Below are 19068 nucleotides of genomic sequence, written 5' to 3' on the forward strand. Positions count from 1 at the left end.
CAGAGTTTAACGTACCGTCGACAGCGTGGTGACTAGAAACGAAGCACAAGCTAGGAATACGAAAGGACGGTGGAGAATATGGGCCGCGCCCTTTTCGAAGAAAGCATGCCGGTATTTGCCTGGAGTTGTGTCGGGGAATGAGGCAGAACCTAAATCAGAACGGCCAGAAGAGAATTTGAACCGTTGTCCTCTCGAATACGACACCAGTGTGCTCACCACTCACTCACCTCGCTCGGCAAATATTCCAAGGACCCGAGTGATTGGTGGGAACAGCGAAGAAGTCAGTTCCAACGTTTAAAGTAAAAGTGTACTTTAGACACTGAAATGAAACGAAATGACGTGTACTAAAATATATATTAAGCAGAGACCATGAAGATTTGTGAAGTATATGCAGGTAAGGCCTTTAGAAAGTAAGTTGCACGGGTCGTCCGGCTGTAAGACCGTAACGCAATAGCATCGCCCATTGTCAGAAGAGACTAAGTGTTGAAATTTTTTTGAAAGCGCTGTTCGTGTGCGTCACCGTATACGAGTGGAATGGCCCGACCACAGGAAACATAATTCAATTTTGAAGGACAGGAACAGTACAATTCTTTTTCGCGAGATCCGTAGAAGTACTGGTGCCCGTGCTCTTACGGAACAATTGTAGGGAAGCAGCCTACTCACGCTGTAGTAAATTCACATCAGTTTCCATTGTGTGCCAGCCAGTCTGCTGTAACTAGCTCTGACGTCATAAATGTTGCGCAATACCTTAAAAATCAAGCAAATGACCTAAAACTTTTCTGGCATGTCAGGAATAATACTACATTAATGTGTGTTAAATATCAGTTCGATAACTTCAGGCATTTTCGAAATTTGGACGTTTTTCTGAAAAAATCATTGGCGCTACAGAAAAGAGCTAGAGATTTCAAAATTTATATTTAGATTCATCTTTCATAATGATTTAATAAAAACAGTACTTTGGATTTCACAAATTAAGATTTTAGTGGAAATTCATGATTTTCTGGTTTTCATCTCAAAACTGAAGGAAGCAAGATAGATTAAGTAGGTTAATAAATAAGGCTAGGATGTTTAGATTTAAATAGGTTGGAGGTCCGCTATGACTATGAAGATGTGAAAAGTTTCTTTTGAATACCTATAAAATTATAGCGATAGCGGATCTCAAAAGTGCCAGTTCAGAGCTCATCTACTGCGTGCAGTGTAATTTAATTAATTCTCTCGCCCAAAGTATTTAACTTAGCCACGTCAAAATTTTATTATCAATACTTACCTGCGTGCTGAATGCATGTTTAAATTAAGAGCTTCATCGGCCATCAGCAAAAGAAGCTATAAATTATTATGTAACATGAAGTGGTGCGTTACTAGCCCAGCGGCTAGTCGAGAGAGCCGAAAAGATCAGGCGTTCCCTTCGCCGTCCGCACCGCGGCTTTATATATAAGGACGCTACGCGAGGAAGAAAGGCCCCAGTTCTCTCCAGACGCTGAATGACACGCCATCTGTGTCGGGAGTAGCGTCGCATCAGTGTCACTGCTACAAACAGCCTCGGGTGCCGTATTAAGTTACTAGAGATACGCGGAACCATGAAAACATTTTATGTGAAGTGTTAATTCTGGAATGATTTTCATTATCTAGCTTCAGTTTGCGTATTGTCGTATTTTCACGTGCCGTCGCGGGACAGACATTCTACCAAATATTTAGCGTGGCGTTTGATGAAATATTTTCATCAAACTATGGCGAGCATTCTTTTTGACATTTAATTCGGACATTTATAGTTGCATCAGCGCATTAGACTCTGAACTGCTCTGTTAGTTAGGTTGTAGGGATACTTGTGTTTTTTATCAGTGAATTTCAGAATATACTCAACTATTTTGGAAAACCGTTTTTGATTAGAAATCCCGGACAATCTCCTAATTCCTCAGAGCTATAAGCTGCAGCTATAATGGTATCTCAATTGAAGTGGGCACTAGGATCTCCAATTACTGGCCCCATGTTTTATTAAATCACTTTCTGGGTGCCAAAAAGTAAATAGAGAGCCAGTGTTGAGAACGGCGAAAGACAGCATTAACAACATTCTAAAAGCCAGAAACTGATTGAACTTGCAAGTGTTTATCCAGCAATCAGATTTTAGTTTATTTTTCTACAAACTCATCCGCCGCCCCACATATGGTGCATCGGCCGGGAAATGTTACAACATTCAAACAAGGATACAACAGGTTTAATTATTTTTACAAACTTATCCGCCGCCCCACATATGGTGCATCGGCCGGAATGTTACAACGTTCAAACAAGGATACAACAGATTTAATTATTTTTACAATATATTCGCCGCCCCACATATGGTGCATCGGCCGGGAAATTAACTAAGTGAAAGTGATTTTTAACTGTTTGGATTCGCGAGTGAAATGCGACACGCAACTGAGAATAGAACAGTGAATGTGTTACGTGTGTATGTGGACGACGCAATTGGATTAACAACGCCTCTGGATTGACGGAGCTGGCACTGAGTCTAGCGGTGCTGCCGGCATCGCGAGAAGCCAGTCTCGCCGCACCGCAGTCGTCCGCTGGAGCAGCCGGCGCAGAGCCTGCAATTGCGGGCCACGCAAACACACAACAGCCGTCGGAGAGCCGTCTGCAGTTCAACGTGCCACGTCGCATCAGGAATCCTGGTACGCCGCGCCGGCAACGCCATACGTCGTGCAGAAGGAACTAAGTTAAGTGAAAAGCTGTTAAAAATTTTACTAACCTGCACTAAAAGACTGTCGGCGATGGAACCGCCAAAAGAAACTGAGTTTAAACTTAAATCAGAACCTATGTCTGTTGAGGGAACTGTAAATTCAGACTACGTTTCATGTGTAAACATGCATGAAAGTAGTAATGTTAAAGTGAAATATGAAGTATTGTCTCCCGACAGTAGTGTGCGAAGGGGCAATGATTCAATAATAGAGACCTCTGTAGTAAAGCGGAAAGTAGAAATTGTAAATTTATTGGATGATAGTTTCTCTGATGAATTAAAAATGAAACAGTCATCAGAGATGGTAGAGTTTAAGAAGGAGAAGTTAGAGATGACTAATCAAGCAGAAGGTTCATTTAGTTTTGATGATTCTGGTGTTGGAGCTAGTTTTTCGTCACCTGAGTGTGATAAAAAGCCAGCTACTGAGCAACCCAAAGATGCTGGGGCTGTTGATTTAAATATTATATTACAAGCAATAGCTGCCAGTAATGCAAAAATGTCAGCCAGTAATGCTAGTATGACAGCTGAGTTAAAATCTGATATAATTGAGGTAAATAACAGAATTGTGGCCAGCCAAACCAATTTTAATAAACGATTTGAGGCAATGGACAATAAATTAGAATCCAATAAAGCTGAATTAGAAAATTCTTTCAAGGCTAGTTGCAATAAGTAGAAAGAGGATCTGGACAGTTTGAATTATAAAATTGATTACAACCATGAGGATATTAAGAAAAAGGTTGCTCAACAGTTTTCTGAAATGTATAAAACAGTTAAATCCGAAGTTGCTGAGGTTCGCAAAGACTTCCAAATGGAAGATGCGAAGCTGGAGCACAAGTTAACAGAAAAGATCGAGGCGGAATCTGAACTGTGCTCAGATAGATTTAAAGATGTTAATATTAAAGTAAACATATGTCAAGCAGATGTAGATGCAATCAAAACTGACGCTACTCATATTGTGCAAAGAGTAGATAATGTTGAAATGAAAGTAGAAAATATCAGTACTAACATTGCTAACATTGAGAGTAAAGTACCTTCAGTAACTTCTGGTAATGGTAGTATACAACAAGTTGTAGCTGCAAATGCCGCTTTTATCGGGTGTCGGCAGTTCTTGCGGTTCGATCCAGATAAAAATATCCACCCGCTAGATTTTTGGAACGATTTTGAAGATGTGATTCCTCCAACTTGGTCTGAACGAGAGAAAATCTCATTTATTAAAAGCCATTTAGCAGGTGACGCCATGCGTTGGTCAGCTGATGTTATGTTAAAGTGTAAAACATTAGCAGAGTTTAAGACAGCTTTCATTAATGAGTATTGGTCTAGCAATAAACAAAATGAAGTGTTGAGAGAATTTTGGAGTGGAAAACGCTTCAATGCAGGCAAGAAATCAATTAAAGAGTTTGCTAGGTCATGGATTTCACGTTTGTCACATTAGGCGGAAAAGCTAAAACCAGAAATGATTATACTAGGTCTGGAAGCCAAACTGCCATGGTACTGGCAAACTAGAATTATATCAGCCCCTAGAGACAATCTGGATCGTTTCATTGAATATTTGGAACGTGTAGAACGTGTTGCTGCCAATGAGGAGCAAGCATGTAATAACCGTAATGCCAATAATAATAATAGTAACTTTAGGAACGAGCAAAATGGCAATGTAAACATCAGAACAGTAGGTGTTCGCCATCCTAAGAGAGGTGGGAATTGGGGAAATAATTATCAGAACCAACAATGGCGTCCAAGGGATAATAATTTTGTTCCAAACAGAAATATGCATGTAAACAACAGTACGGAAAGTAATGCTGTGCCAGTCAACTATAATGAAAATAAAGGAAACAGTAGTAGGCCGAGGCAGGAAAACTAGTTCCCGTCTATGAGGACACTGGCGCTCACCAGGCGGTTACTTTTCCTATGCCAGTAGTTACGGGAATTGGTAAGACAGATCAGAATACTCAAACTGAACATGTGGATGAAGTGTCGGTAGCATCTAAGGATACAAAATAAATATTAGATCACTCACAGTATTTGATAGATACCGTGTTAGAGACGCTTTCTAAGTGGGAAGAGAAAGAGAAGACGCAGCTGTGTAATGATAGGGAGGAGCTACAAAATACTGAATTGTCAGGTGAAGAAGCAGAAGACATTCATGCTTATATTTACGATGAGAATGATGTGCTCTTATCTAAAGTGCCTGTGCAGGATATTGATAATGTACTAATAGATTTAGGACAGGAGATAAGTAAGAATGTAGAGGGTAGGCTGTTGAGGGTCAATGAACCCAGTAGCTGTGACCAGTTGTCACTTGAGAAGGAAACCGACGATAATGGTGAAAGTGGTTTAGCTGTAACTAATGTTATGCCCGGTCTGGAGACGCAGAATCGCTCAGACTACAGTAATTTGGGTCATGTTCAGCAAACTAAATGTAATAAAGTCGTGCGGTGTTTCGATTTAAAATTAATAGACCGACTGGAAAAGGCAGCGGAAAATGTAATTCAGCAAACCCCTACACACTGTGACCTAAATGTAATGAAGACAGATGTCGATCACTTTAGTTGGAGACAAATCCAAAAGGAACTATTAGATGAATGTGAGGAGCCACCTGTACAATCTAGAATAAGCCACCCTATAATAATAGTGAATATGTTGGATATCAATGTACGTTGTCTCTTAGACAGTGGAAGTGAGGTGAGTGCAATATCGCAGTCCTTCTTTGATGCATTACCTGGTAAAGACAAGCTTACAGTAATAAGGGGATCAGGACTAAGAATAATAGGTGCTACTGGCAAGGTGTCAAAAACGGTAAAGCAAGAAGCTTTACTACCCTTTAACATTAATGGTAATTTAATTGATCATCCATGTTTAATTGTAAACAATCTCAGTATTGAGGTTTTAATTGGCATAGATTTCTTGTCAAAATATCAGAGTGTTGTTGACTTTGAAAGAAGCCAGTTAAAAATGGTCTTGCCAATAACCGGAGTAATTACAGTCCCTTTTAGTGATAAACATGTAGTAACTGATGATGGAACTTGGGAGCTGCCTATACGAGTTCTGAAAAATAGGAGGTATTGGGACGAGGATGTTAATCTTGGTACAAGTAAGCTAAACACAGAAGAAGAAGGAGAAGCAATTATTTTAGACAAGATAGAAGCTAAGTTGCAGGAAATCGATAAAATTTCCGCCAATCAGAGGGAAGAACTGAGACAGGTTCTAAAGAGGCATCATAAGGTATTTTCGGATCGACCCGGCATAGTCTAAGGTTATGAATGTCAATTAAAGGTGAAACCCGGCCAAGTGTTTTTCAGGAAGCCATACCAAATACATGTAGCTAGGAAGGAGGCAGTTCGAAAGGAAATACAGAGAATGCTAGAGTGGGGTGTGATTGAAAAAGCGGTCAGTGAGTACAATAATCCTCTTGTTGTTGTACCAAAAAGAGACGGGAGTGTCAGATTGGTCTTGGACGCTCGTTGGTTGAATGAAATAGTGGTTAGGGAAAGTGATAGACCGCAGAACATGGATGAGTTATTGCAAAAGTTCAGGGGAGTAAAATTCTTAACTTCTATGGACATCACGTGTGGATATTGGAATCTGCCACTGGCGGAAAGTTCAAGGAAGTACACAGCTTTCTTGTACGAAGGAGTTTGTTACCAATACCGTGTGGTACCTTTCGGACTTAATATCTCTGTTTGTGCCTTCGTACGTGTGATGTGCCATGTTTTAGGACCAGCTTTAAGTAATAAAATAACTGTCTACGTAGATGATCTGTTAATAGCAACTCCTACCTGGGAAGAACACATAGCTTTATTAGAGGAAGTGTTACGGGCAATTGAGAGAGGTGGCATGAAACTAAAGATTGAAAAGACAGAGTGCGTTAAAGAGGAAATAGGTTTCTTGGGATATAGGATAAGTGGAAAAGGTATTCTGCCTGACCCAGGCAAGCTAGCAGTCATTGAAAAATTTGAGGCTCCCAGAAACAAGAAGCAGTTGAGATCAATGTTCGGTCTTTTCGGCTTCTATAGGCGTTTTGTTAGTGATCAGGCTTTTAATGCTCCCTGTCTTCACCTCTTGCTGAAAAAGAATACCCCTTGGGTTTGGACAGCAGAATGTCAACAGGCGTTTGAGGTGCTTAAACAGTCTTTCATTAATAGTCCAATTTTGCATCATCCTGACTTTGAGAAACCATTCTGTATGTCTGTTGATGCTAGTGGGTATGGTATAGCTGTGGAGATATTCCAAGTAGAAATAGAGAACGAACAAGAAGTGCACAAGACTGTAGCTTTCGCCAGTCGATCTTTACAGGCAGCAGAGAGAAATTATGGCATCTCAGAATTGGAAGCATTAGCAATTGTATTTGGGGTACAGAAGTTTGAGCAGTAATTATTAGGTCACAAGATAATTGTTTACAGTGACCATAAGGCGTTGACCTTTTTAAAGACCTGTAAGTTGAGGAATTCTCGTTTGGTAAGATGGTCATTGTATATCCAGCAGTTTGACCTTGAGATTAAATATATTCAAGGGAAAGACAATCTGGTAGCTGATGGGTTATCTAGAAGTGCGGAGCTCTGTGATGACGCGGGAATTACAGCAACAGACCTAAATGAAGTTCGAATGTTTGCATTGCACGAAGTAAAGGAAGAAAATGCATTAAAGAGAGTGATTAAGAACTTGAGACGTGAGCAGAATGCAGATGACCAACTGAAATTAGTGAAGAGCTATTTAGGAAATGCGAACTATCCTAAGGTTTCGCAATACTATTGTTTGCATAAAGGTATTCTGTTTAGGAGGAAAAAGATAGGTGTTTCTGAGTGGAAGCTGTGCTTTCCCTCACAACATGTAGACTTACTAATCGACTATGTACACATGAGGTATGGGCACTACGGTGCAAAGAAGTGCATTGCAAAATTAAAAGAGAAGGTTGTGTTTGACTACATGTACCGCCGTGTGGCCAAGCGTCTAGCATCCTGTGTAGTGTGCCAGAAAGTTCGTGCTGCTAACACTAGAATACAAGGGGATATGCATGCAGTAGAGCCAACTGAAACCCTAGAATTACTGGCTTGTGATTTGTTTGGCCCTCTTCCTGTTTCGAGAGGTGGTTGTACCTATGTTTTTGTTGTGGTGGATGGATTCCGTAAATATGTTAAGCTATACTCAATTAAAAGAGCAAATGCAAAAACATTGGTTGAAAAGTTGGAAAAAGATTTCTTCGTGAACGTTGGCGTTGCGAAGAATTTGCTGTCAGACAATGGGCCTCAATTTACTTCTGATAGATTTAAGGAATGTCTAGATAAGGCCGGCGTGAAACATCTGAAAATATCTGCGTATTTCCCCCAAGGAAATATGAGTGAGCGTATTATGAGGGAATTGAATAGGCTTTGCAGAACTTATTGTGCTCGGAAACACTCAAGTTGGGCAGAGCACATTAAGTATTTTGAGAATGTAATTAACAACCTAAGACATGATGCAACTGGTTTTGCACCTTGCGAATTGATGTTTGGCCAAGAACCGCATAATGTGATTGCAGGTATGGTAGAATTCCCTATTCTAACGCAAATATCCACAGACGAGGAGAAACTAAAGGCTAGGGTTAATATGAGAAAAAGAGCGTTGGAAAGGAAGAAGCGTCATGACGCAAAAGCTGTACCTACTAGCTTCGAAATAGGTCAATTAGTCCTTGTCAAAACCAAAGAAAAATCAAAGAAAGTAAATGCAGAAACAAAGAAATTCATGTTTGTATACCAAGGACCTTTCAGGATAATAGGAAAACCACATGCCAATGCATATAGGCTAGAGTACCCTAAAAGTAAGAAGCTATTCGGTCTCAGGAACGTGATCGACCTAAAGAAATTCATAGGTAGTGAATGAATGCTGTAGGGAGGAGGTTGTTCTGTAACCTCTACACAGTGTGGCAGCTGTGCAGTCCCAGCTGTGTGAGATCTTCTTTCCTTTTCAGGTCTCACTCACTCTTCATCTTTTCTATCCTCAAAAATTTCTAACTCTTCTTTACAGCATTAAACCAATGAATGCTGTAGGGAGGAGGTTGTTCTGTAACCTCTACACAGTGTGGCAGCTGTGCAGTCCCAGCTGTGTGAGATCTTCTTTCCATTTCAGGTCTCACTCATTCTTCATCTTTCCTGTCCTCAAGAATTTCGACCTCTTCTTCCAACACATTAAATTTTCCGTTATGACTATCAATACAGCATTCAGCTAATGAATGCTGTAGGGAGGAGGTTGTTCTGTAACCTCTACACAGTGTGGCAGCTGTGCAGTCCCAGCTGTGAGAGATCTTCTTTCCATTTCAGGTCTCACTCATTCTTCCTCTTTCCTATCCACTAAAATTTTCGACCTTTTCTTTCCAAATACTAAAATTTTCCGTTATTACTATCAATACAGCATTAAACCAATGAATGCTGTAGGGAGGAGGTTGTTCTGTAACCTCTACACAGTGTGGCAGCTGTGCAGTCCCAGCTGTGTGAGATCTTCTTTCCATTTCAGGTCTCACTCACTCTTCATCTTTCCTATCTACAAAAATTTCGACATCTTCTTCCAACACATAAAATTTTCCGTTATGGTTACCAAACCAACAATAAACCAATGAATGCTGTAGGGAGGAGGTTGTTCTGTAACCTCTACACAGTGTGGCAGCTGTGCAGTCCCAGCTGTGTGAGATCTTCTTTCCTTTTCAGGTCTCACTCACTCTTCATCTTTTCTATCCACCTAAAATTTCTAACTCTTCTTTACAGCATTAAACCAATGAATGCTGTAGGGAGGAGGTTGTTCTGTAACCTCTACACAGTGTGGTATCTGTGCAGTCCCAGCTGTGTGAGATCTTCTTTCCATTTCAGGTCTCACTCATTCTTCCTCTTTCCTATCCACCTAAAATTTCTAACTCTTCTTTACAGCATTAAACCAATGAATGCTGTAGGGAGGAGGTTGTTCTGTAACCTCTACACAGTGTGGCAGCTGTGCAGTCCCAGCTGTGTGAGATCTTCTTTCCATTTCAGGTCTCACTCATTCTTCCTCTTTCCTATCCACTAAAATTTTCGACCTTTTCTTTCCAAATACTAAAATTTTCCGTTATTACTATCAATACAGCATTAAACCAATGAATGCTGTAGGGAGGAGGTTGTTCTGTAACCTCTACACAGTGTGGCAGCTGTGCAGTCCCAGCTGTGTGAGATCTTCTTTCCATTTCAGGTCTCACTCACTCTTCATCTTTCCTATCTACAAAAATTTCGACATCTTCTTCCAACACATAAAATTTTCCGTTATGGTTACCAAACCAACAATAAACCAATGAATGCTGTAGGGAGGAGGTTGTTCTGTAACCTCTACACAGTGTGGCAGCTGTGCAGTCCCAGCTGTGTGAGATCTTCTTTCCTTTTCAGGTCGCACTAACTCTTCATCTTTTCTATCCACCTAAAATTTCTAACTCTTCTTTACAGCATTAAACCAATGAATGCTGTAGGGAGGAGGTTGTTCTGTAACCTCTACACAGTGTGGTATCTGTGCAGTCCCAGCTGTGTGAGATCTTCTTTCCATTTCAGGTCTCACTCATTCTTCCTCTTTCCTATCCACCTAAAATTTCTAACTCTTCTTTACAGCATTAAACCAATGAATGCTGTAGGGAGGAGGTTGTTCTGTAACCTCTACACAGTGTGGCAGCTGTGCAGTCCCAGCTGTGAGAGATCTTCTTTCCATTTCAGGTCTCACTCATTCTTCCTCTTTCCTATCCACTAAAATTTTCGACCTTTTCTTTCCAAATACTAAAATTTTCCGTTATTACTATCAATACAGCATTAAACCAATGAATGCTGTAGGGAGGAGGTTGTTCTGTAACCTCTACACAGTGTGGCAGCTGTGCAGTCCCAGCTGTGTGAGATCTTCTTTCCATTTCAGGTCTCACTCACTCTTCATCTTTCCTATCTACAAAAATTTCGACATCTTCTTCCAACACATAAAATTTTCCGTTATGGTTACCAAACCAACAATAAACCAATGAATGCTGTAGGGAGGAGGTTGTTCTGTAACCTCTACACAGTGTGGCAGCTGTGCAGTCCCAGCTGTGTGAGATCTTCTTTCCTTTTCAGGTCGCACTAACTCTTCATCTTTTCTATCCACCTAAAATTTCTAACTCTTCTTTACAGCATTAAACCAATGAATGCTGTAGGGAGGAGGTTGTTCTGTAACCTCTACACAGTGTGGTATCTGTGCAGTCCCAGCTGTGTGAGATCTTCTTTCCATTTCAGGTCTCACTCATTCTTCCTCTTTCCTATCCACCTAAAATTTCTAACTCTTCTTTACAGCATTAAACCAATGAATGCTGTAGGGAGGAGGTTGTTCTGTAACCTCTACACAGTGTGGCAACTGTGCAGTCCCAGCTGTGTGAGATCTTCTTTCCCTTTCAGGTCTCACTCACTCTTCATCTTTTCTATCCTCCTAAAATTTCTAACTCTTCTTTACAGCATTAAACCAATGAATGCTGTAGGGAGGAGGTTGTTCTGTAACCTCTACACAGTGTGGCAGCTGTGCAGTCCCAGCTGTGTGAGATCTTCTTTCCCTTTCAGGTCTCACTCATTCTTCCTCTTTCCTGTCCTCAAAAATTTCGACCTTTTCTTTCCAGACATGAAAATTTTCTGTCATGGCTATCAAGTCATGAGTTCTGGAACCATTCTATCCACCGATCAGTGAAACAAAATACCTAATGTGACAAACCTAATAGTGACAAACAATAGAGAAGTATGACGTAATTAAGATATAAAATGTGTTTGAGTAACAATTATGTATAGTACCCTGGTAATATAGTAAGTACAAAGTGTTATTTTATTGGAAATGGTCCACCAAGAGTAATTTAAAAAGATATATGCATTCATGTACAAGCAGGATCTGAAGTGGTAGTGAAACCTAGTGTATGCATTAGAGCTAACTAAGAAATAGTAAAAGAGATTGCTTAGTGTTAGGAAAAATATGCAGATAAGTTGTAAGATTAAACTCACCTGGTGTAGCAAGGAAAGGTAGTGTAATAGAATTGAGCAGTGTTTGTCGTTGAGACGTGAAGAACACGTCCCTGAAGTATTTATATGGTTGGAGCTGGCCATTATTTTAGTGTAGTGTGTGACAGGATACACCTACACGTATTGAGGTTATGAGTTGGAGGCGTGAATGCGACCATAGGTACCCTTATGTTAGATGAGACAGAGCAGCTCATGGTGTCCTATAGGTTTAAGGAATTTAGCATTACGCTCGTCCATAATTACTTGATGCACTTTAGTGGTAGGTCTGAGAGAGACTACCTGAGGTTTCAGCGTCCGATCGAGTGGAAATGGATTGCCACGTGAGCAAACTAATCAGCTGCAATACACTATGAATATGAAATAAATGTGCTATCCTATGCTTTAAATATTAATAGAGTGAGTTTTAAATAAGTACATACACTAGCAAAGTAAATAAATAACATACTGACAGACGTGAAATATTAGTTTAGCTCAGCATAAATACACTTCAAAGTAAGTAAGTACCTAATTGCAGATGTGGAACTGACAACAGCAGAGGACCAATAAGTGGATTTATTAGTCAACTAAACGTAGTGTGTTTTGAACACTCACAACGGTACTATTACCAAAAGTTACTCATATGTACAAAGAAGCTGAGAAAACTACTAATCTAATCATACTCATACTATCTCTAAGAATAAAGTAATCAAAGATGAGTCAGTTAAGTGCTTAAAATACAAATGTATCAGGAATGTACCGAGCATTGGTTCAGTGTTCCGGCCCAGAAATAATAAATTCAGATTAAGTCGGATTCATGATTGTATGCCTTGAGCATTAATTTTATCTAGTACGTGACTAACGGCGTTTTGAGCCATTTGTTTAACGATTTTATGACAATTAAGTAACCGTGAGAGTAATACTGAAAAAGCTCTGTTAACTTTGTTCCAGCAACATACTGAAGGATAAAATGTATATATCCCCATTTCATTGTGACCCACCCTTAGATATTAAGTGAACAGAGTCTGAGGCACTCTTTTTGTTTGTTCTACAGGACAAACCAGATAATGGCAGCCTGGTAGCTGCGTGAAAGCGTGGAGTGACTTGGACACAACTCACAGTGACCCCTCCCCTTTCCCCCATGTAATTTAGAGAGAACGATAAGGATGCACACCATAGCAACTTCCCCTCCTCTACCCTTGTGAATGGAAGTGTAGGACGCCAGCCAAAGCGGCTACAACCACGTGTGTAAAAATTATTGGTGAACTTTTCTTTCAGGTTTAGAAAAGACTGCTAAGAGATAATCATCTGTTTATGTGTCATGTTATTTTCTTTGAATTTGTGTATGTAAAAATGTATTTAATGTATTTAATGGATCTAAGATTTTCATAATTTTTCAATTTGTATGTGTTTGTTTGTCTAAGGCAATATGTATGCCAAAATATTTCATTGACTTGGCTTAAAAATTTGAGTAATGACATTGTTTAAAAAGACAGTGAACATGCCTACAATGTAAATAATTAATCTAGGTAATCAGTTTTCTTTAATGTTTCTACAGGTTTATATTTCAATTTTGATTTTTCATAGGGAGTTAAACTGTACTCTTGCTTCCCTTTTTGTAATTAAATTTTTTTTCCATTCATTAACATTCATAAACAAAAAATTTAAGTAGAGGGTGATGTAGGGAAGCAGCCTGCTCACGCTGTAGTAAATTCACATCAGTTTCCATTGTGTGCCAGCCAGTCTGCTGTAACTAGCTCTGACGTCATAAATGTTGCGCAATACCTTAAAAATCAAGCAAATGACCTAAAACTTTTCTGGCTTGTCAGGAATAATACTACATTAATGTGTGTTAAATATCAGTTCGATAACTTCAGGCATTTTCGAAATTTGGACGTTTTTCTGAAAAAATCATTGGCGCAACAGAAAAGAGCTAGAGATTTCAAAATTTATATTTAGATTCATCTTTCATAATGATTTAATAAAAACAGTACTTTGGATTTCACAAATTAAGATTTTAGTGGAAATTCATGATTTTCTGGTTTTCATCTCAAAACTGAAGGAAGCAAGATAGATTAAGTAGGTTAATAAATAAGGCTAGGATGTTTAGATTTAAATAGGTTGGAGGTCCGCTATGACTATGAAGATGTGAAAAGTTTCTTTTGAATACCTATAAAATTATAGCGATAGCGGATCTCAAAAGTGCCAGTTCAGAGCTCATCTACTGCGTGCAGTGTAATTTAATTAATTCTCTCGCCCAAAGTATTTAACTTAGCCACGTCAAAATTTTATTATCAATACTTACCTGCGTGCTGAATGCACGTTTAAATTAAGAGCTTCATCGGCCATCAGCAAAAGAAGCTATAAATTATTATGTAACTTGAAGTGGTACGTTACTAGCCCAGCGGCTAGTCGAGAGAGCCGAAAAGATCAGGCGTTCCCTTCGCCGTCCGCACCGCGGCTTTATATATAAGGACGCTACGCGAGGAAGAAAGGCCCCAGTTCTCTCCAGACGCTGAATGACACGCCATCTGTGTCGGGAGTCGCGTCGCATCAGTGTCACTGCTACAAACAGCCACGGGTGCCGTATTAAGTTACTAGAGATATGCGGAACCATGAAAACATTTTATGTGAAGTGTTAATTCTGGAATGATTTTCATTATCTAGCTTCAGTTTGCGTATTGTCGTATTTTCACGTGCCGTCGCGGGACAGACATTCTACCAAATATTTAGCGTGGCGTTTGATGAAATATTTTCATCAAATTGTGGCGAGCATTCTTTTTGACATTTAATTCGGACATTTATAGTTGCATCAGCGCATTAGACTCTGAACTGCTCTGTTAGTTAGGTTGTAGGGATACTTGTGTTTTTTATCAGTGAATTTCAGAATATACTCAACTATTTTGGAAAACCGTTTTTGATTAGAAATCCCGGACAATCTCCTAATTCCTCAGAGCTATAAGCTGCAGCTATAATGGTATCTCAATTGAAGTGGCACTAGGATCTCCAATTACTGGCTCCATGTTTTATTAAATTTCTTTCTGGGTGCCAAAAAGTAAATAGAGAGCCAGTGTTGAGAAAGGCTAAAGACAGCATTAACAACATTCTAAAAGCCAGAAACTGATTGAACTTGCAAGTGTTTATCCAGCAATCAGATTTTAGTTTATTTTTCTACAAACTCATCCGCCGCCCCACATATGGTGCATCGGCCGGGAAATGTTACAACATTCAAACAAGGATACAACAAGTTTAATTATTATTACAAACTTATCTGCCACCCCACATATGGTGCATCGGCCGGGAATGTTACAACATTCAAACAAGGATACAACAGATTCAATTATTTTTACAATATATTCGCCGCCCCACACAATGCCATGGTCCTGAAAAAATATATTACTTATTGGTCCTGCAAATATTTTTTAGGAACGTGACATTGGGCTTTATACACTTTTTATTAAACCTCGCAAATACTGTGACAGGCATATGCTTCTGAAGAAAGACACTAATTGCCCAAAACTGGACAAGAAATCCATTTCTTGCACAAAACTAGTTGCTTATTATTTCGTTTTAGAAGACTACAGTTGCTGAATACGGACAAAATACCAAATATTCCTTTTACTGTAATACGGAACATGTATTTTGTTCCCTGGTTTGTATTCGTAGACTGTACAAAAGTTCTTTAATTTTATTCCTTAATTTATCTTTAACTTTGATATCACTCCCTGTACAGTTTGGTTTTTGTTATGTGTTTACTACCTATTACCACTGTATATAAATCGATTTTTTTAAATTTTACATCGGTACTTTGTTATGTATTTTGCCCTGTTATCATTGTTGTCTTAAGACAGTGGCGCGTAGATAGCGTAATGTAACACTGTAACTTATAGAAAAAATTAAATAAAACTTGAAATCTACACAGCTGAAGTTGTTTTGGTTAGACATTATATACTTAACAGCTGGACAATCTACGTCCTCAACCATCCTATATAAAGGTGGACATAGAGTGATTACAGAGAAAGTTACATCGGCTATACGTGCCGCATACCATCCTGGGCGGTGAGGAGCTGTTTTAGAACAGTGAGACAAAACGAGTTCGTGTTAGACGGACAAGGAATGTTCCCCATTAGCGGCGCGAGTGTCCAGTCGCAACCTCCGGCGGGCGTCGTACACAGCTTTCCGGAGAGCTCGGCCGTGTTCAGCGGGCGCGGTCTGGGACGCTGGTGAATATTTAACACGGCCAGCAGGCTGCGCCGGCCGTCCGGCCGCTAGCACGCTAAGAGCTCCCAGCCGTCTTAATTGAATTTGTAACGACGCCTCGATTGCGCTACCATCTTCCCTAACACAGAGAGCGCATACACGAGAGGGGATGCATGCTCTTGCCTGGCCTGGACTAGAGGCTGGTAATAGCTCTGAAAATGGAGTGGGCGATGATGCTGTCTATTGACAAGAGGTATTTGTTTAATAAATTGTTTTTCAACACGTCCTGAGATTGTGCTAACAGTTGACGTAGAGCGCCCGACTGATCGAGACATTTGATTATTTCCGTATCATTAGGATTCATCTTTTAACACACTTATTTTAAAATGGTTTGAGGTATTGTCGCAGGCTATTGGTTATATTACTTTATGGTTCCTTACTTAAAAATTAACGTGGCCTGCCTTGTGAAGATTGTAGACACCTGTCTTTGTCACTGGCGCACTCTTGTTTGATTCGAATGCTTATCTGTTTTTAGAGGAAAATAGGCCACGCATACTCATAAAACGCAAAATAGGCATCTGGTGAGAGGGCGGATTGCGCGGGGGGGGGGGGGGGGGGGGTTGCGTGTCGGAGAATGGGACGTATTAGTTTAGATGAATTACTGCCTGCCATTTGATTGTATATGGTGCACAGTCAGTGCCATACTTTGGTGCCTGGCCAGCGTATGATCTCTACTTTTCCTGTTTATTCAGAAATGATCAAATGGTTTTCTTTGAAGCATTGAAGTTCAAATAATGCTATTTATTTTTAAAGTGGTGGCTCGCAGATTGCCTGCATATTTCTTAAGCTGTTTCAGTTTATAATAATTAAACATGTTAATTTATCTGGAACCGCAAGACCGCTACGGTCGCAGGTTCGAATCCTGCCTCGGGCATGGATGTTTGTGATGTCCTTAGGTTAGTTAGGTTTAACTAGTTCTAAGTTCTAGGGGACTAATGACCTCAGCAGTTGAGTCCCATAGTGCTCAGAGCCATTTGAACCAAGCCATTTTGTTCATTTATTCCGACACCATTCTGAGCGGCGAAAGGCTAGTAAACCAGCGACAGCGTGTGGTTTCAATCCGGACTCGCTGAAGTACGTTCTCATGCATTTTTGTATGGAAAACTGAAAGAAAAGAGACCTGAGAATAGTAATTAATGACAGATATTAAGAGGACTGTTGCGTAGGCACGAACATGACTAGACAGGGGTGGTTACATCCTTGCAGTGCTTCGGAAATCACTGGTTTGTTTATGGCTTGAGTTTTTGGAGATCATTACACACGAGGAAGTGGAAGTATTATAGATTATAGATTATTGATTTCCCGAAATGCTGACCTGGTGAAACCCAGAATTATGCACCCACATCGATTAGAAGTTGGTTGATTTAGAGAGAAGAGTCACTAAACACATTTTACCCCTTTTAAATTTATCAGATACGGCAAATAATTATCAGCAACTCTTAGGGGTAACATTATGTTTTAACTCAGACAAGGGAAACGCTGTCGATTCTGCATCAGCTTTCCACAACGTGGAACCTGATACTTCCCCTTTGAATGTAAAGAAAAACTGTGCTGCTAAACCTCTACGTTATTTTGTACTGAAACATCTGAGTAAAACTGAACGCACTCAAACCGTTTTCTCTTCACTTATTCTGATCATCACTAAACTGACACACAATTTTTTAGCGCAATGTAATCTGACCTTCAGTAATCCCTACAAAAGAATAGCCCAGACTAACAATAACATATACCCTTCATGAATCACTTACCTCCCAAAAATCTTCGTTAGTCGACTACTGCAATACAGTGTGCGCCAATACTTCCAGCTAAATAAAAGATTCTAACTACTGAAGGCACTAACTACTGATAGGCACATAGTTAGCAAATGAAAGATTTTGATAGAGAACAAACAATGTATTTACCCTAATAGTGTTCAAAAGTTATTTTATATATATATATATATATATATATATATATATATATATATATATATATATATATATATATAAGTTCGTGATATCCAAATGTGACAAATATCCTATTTCTGACGGACACACGTCAAGATCGTCCGCTCATACTAACATCTCAAAACTCTGGTATCTCTTCCCTCATCCACCACTGCTGGCGGCTCACATCCAACTGCCAAACACTACACTAGCGAATAATCCAACAATGAATCAAACAGTCCACACACTGCACACAGCGCAGTCGGCGATTTTAATACAGAGCGCTACGTGGCGTCACCAACATAAAAACCTAAACAACCTACTTACAAACCGGCAGAACGCAAAGACATTACACAAATAAGGGGACTAGGATTGTGACTAAGTATTTTCTGTCAAGCCGCGTAAACAACTCGAGTAAATTTATGAACTATCTGAAGGTTGTACAGCTGTGTGAGGCACAACTGCACTCACTGTGACTCACAAAGGACTTCATCTTGACAAGGAAAAATTCGTAGAATCTGACAAAACGCTCTCAGAATTCCTCACACGATAAACCTGAATCACTTGCCTACAAGGTAATTAAAGAACTGAACAACCATATGAATTTATGGAGGACAAATACTGAAAATGGAAAGAAAGAATCACGTTGTCGCGCCCAACACAAGCCATATTGAGCAAGTCAGCAAATACCCTAGCTGACAAAAATCGATAATTTGCTCGTCGGCAACAGACCTGCGAAAGAAGAAATAATTAGGCCAAGCTACTAATAATTCCGATACGATTGTCAAATCATCTGTCACAGGCATCCTGAGGGAACGCCTGGTCCCTGAATATTCTTTTTGCACTCTCCGTAGTAACGGCTTCGAGAACCACTCTCAGTGTAGCACAAACGGTGGTGGGAACAGAGCCTGTGCCCCTGACCAACGTCTGCACGATGAACCGTTAGCTTTGTTCATCTTTGGCTTGACCACCCTGTTCCTGTTCTTTGCCCTCCCTAAACAGAAGTTGATACAACCCTTGATTTCCGCTACACCTCCCTGGTCCGTCTGCTTTCATATCCGAAGTCACTCGTACTTGACCACATGCTGCAGGGAAGAGAGAGAGAGAGAGAAAAAAACATTGTCCCATATTATTACACAGGCCTGATGATGTTTGATCCATGGTATTCGGTCAAACA

Source organism: Schistocerca serialis, chromosome 1 (assembly GCF_023864345.2).
Source record: "Schistocerca serialis cubense isolate TAMUIC-IGC-003099 chromosome 1, iqSchSeri2.2, whole genome shotgun sequence".
NCBI classification, from domain to species: domain Eukaryota; kingdom Metazoa; phylum Arthropoda; class Insecta; order Orthoptera; family Acrididae; genus Schistocerca; species Schistocerca serialis.